This window comes from Mastomys coucha, unplaced genomic scaffold (genome assembly GCF_008632895.1).
Source record: "Mastomys coucha isolate ucsf_1 unplaced genomic scaffold, UCSF_Mcou_1 pScaffold21, whole genome shotgun sequence".
NCBI classification, from domain to species: domain Eukaryota; kingdom Metazoa; phylum Chordata; class Mammalia; order Rodentia; family Muridae; genus Mastomys; species Mastomys coucha.
The window spans coordinates 175950049-175952856 of NW_022196904.1; positions in this window are offsets into that span (position 1 = coordinate 175950049).

Genomic DNA, 2808 nt, shown 5'->3' on the forward strand with positions numbered 1-2808 from the left:
CACACACACACACACACACACACACACACACACCTATTTAAAGAGGAAAAAAAGTGTTTTCTCCATCTTTCCTCTTCCATCTTCATCTTCAAAGGGGTAAGGATAACAGAAAAATCTTTAAATTTTGTATTTTCCCTCTTGTCCCTGAAGCAATTATTGTAAGTTATACTACTAAATTTAATTTCAGGAGGGAAAAAAACAAAAACAAAACAAAACAAAAACCCAGTTTTCATATCTTTCCTCCCAGGCTTCAGATCCCTTACCAGCCTCCCTCCCATGGGTAGCCTCCTCTTAGCAGCCCTTCTCCTGAAGATACTTAAACCCAATCACAGTTGTCATCATGAAAACAGTACTGCAGAAAGGCCCTGGTGATTTTTTTTTTCCTCTCTAAGAAGCCACAACATTTTAACTTGGTTTGCCCTGGACCGCAGGGTCTGACAAGACAATAACAACAGAAAAAGCTTTTAAAACCAATTTAGCACACGTGAAAATGTAATTCTAATGAAGAATCAATAGGCTGGCGGATCATTTTTCCTGCGACTCCTTGGAGATCCTGAAAGAGACTTTCAATCAATGGGGCCAGCAATGAGCAAAAGGGCCCAAGAGACAGTGTGGCACAGGAGTGAGGGCTGGTGGACAAAGAGAGGCAGAGCCAAGGGAGGAGACTGGAGGGACCTGAAGGAAAGAGCACCTTTGACTGGCATCATTTTGTAGGTGTCTGGAGGAAGACTAGTAGCCACAAAAGCTAAGAAGCCTTCAGTCTCCCCAAGAACCCTCAGTTAGACGGACTAGCTACTTAGCACAGTGGCCTCCACTGCCTTCTTTATGACTTAGGTCTAACCCTGGCACTGCTCCAGCCCTGGATCCTGCCTTTAGGCACTGGCTTAGGAACAAGAAAACTGAGTGTGTGACCTCAGTTCAAAAGCCCCATCCCCAGTGAGCACACTTTCCTACCTGTGTGTCTCAGAGACTCAACCCCTGATTCCAGTAGGAGCAAAGAATGCCTGATGCAAGTGTGGTTGAACTTTATAACCATCTAAGCACAGTCTGTCTCCTGAGAAACCTGTGAAAGGGGCAGAGATTGCTATCCCCATCTCAGACACTCAGAAACAAAGGCACCAAGAGCAGTGCAGCCAAGGTGAGGTTCCACAGGTCAAGACCCATGCGTGCCAGTGGACACTTTTAGTTAATTCCAGCACCTGGGAGACGAAGGCAGGCAAATCTGTGAGTTCAAGTTCAAGACCACCCTACTCAACAGAAAATGAGTTCTAGACCAACCAGAGCTATAGAGAGAGATCATTGCAAGAAGAGAAAGGCCATCACAAACCAACAACCATGTGTGTGTAGTGAGGCTCAATGGGTAAAGGCACTTGGTATCCATCCTTGCTCCTCATATGAGTTTGGTCCCTTCAGACAATACTGAAGGAGAATGAACCAACTCCTATCTATGTTTCCCTCTGACCAACCCATGATCTTCTTTGTGTGAATGTACACACCACCTTTACACCCATGCTCATGCACTCACACACAAAAACAAACATAAAGAACAAGTGAAAAACCATTTTTAAAAGGTGTGTGACTGGGTGCAGTCCTAGGTGACAGTGAGGAGCCAATTACAAGTCATCATCTCTTGTGTAATAATAGAGTGATCACGTGATAGTTGCATGTATTAACTAAACTTCAGTTGTGCATACTGCTCTCTTATCCAAGGCCATGGAAATATTTCTCTGTATGTAACAAGAAAAAATATTAGATAATGTCTCAGTGTGTATTCCTGGCTGGCCTAGAACTTACTATCTAGACCAGGTTGGTCTCAAACTCATAGACTCTTGCCTTCCTCTGCTTCCTGAGTATTGAGATTAAAGGTGTGCACCACCATGTCCAATGAAGGTTGACGTTGTTATTGTTGTTGTTTTTTGTTTTTAAACATTTTTATGCATTTGGATTAGAAAATAATTGTTGGCTAAGGAGGAAGAGGAGGTGGCAGAAGAGGAGGAAGACACCAATCAAAGAAGTCCAAGGTCTGAAGCAAAACATGTTGGAAGCCAGGCCCGAGGCCTGCACATCTAACTCAGTGGTAGAGTTCCTAGATGGGACGATTCCTGAATTCAATTCCCAGTACTGCTGAAAGAGAAAAAGTCAATTAGGAGAGGATGATTTGTCCAGAAAACTATGTTGCTATTGGAGGTGTAGGCTTGCTGTGGCTTCCTGTTCCTGACTGTACAGTCTCTGTAGTGGAGGGGCTAGGGTCCCAGGGATCAACTTCAAGTTGACTTCAACAGTCAGTTGTTTGGACCTAAGTCACAACTCTTGCCTTGATCCTTGCTTCCCAGTCTCTCTCTCTCTCTCTCTCTCTCTCTCTCTCTCTCTCTCTCTCTCTCTCTCTCTCTCTCTCTCTCTGTGCACCATAAACCTCCACTTGCACACAGGGCTTGACCAGTGCTATCCTGGACAGGCACTCAGGGTTGGTTATGAGAACAAGCCTCTAAGAAAGAAAGTCCCAGGGCAAGTAAGATAAAACAGAACAAACAGGCAAAGGGACCACAGGGAGGGCACCTCAGTGTGCGCGAGGTGCAGTGCTCGTGCTTCTGAAGAAAGTGGAAGTGCAAGCAGGCTCATAGAAGAAAAATGTGTTCTGGGAGATTTACAGAATTTATGGTCAAAGTTAGAGAGATGTAAATTCCCGATTGAGAGGGGATGCTGTAGGGCCAGGGAAAGTGGGCCTTTGATCACTGATGAAAGCACCGGTGTGGTTACAAAGGGTGTAAGTCTGAAGGCCCAAGAAACTTGGGGCGGCGGGGGGGGGGG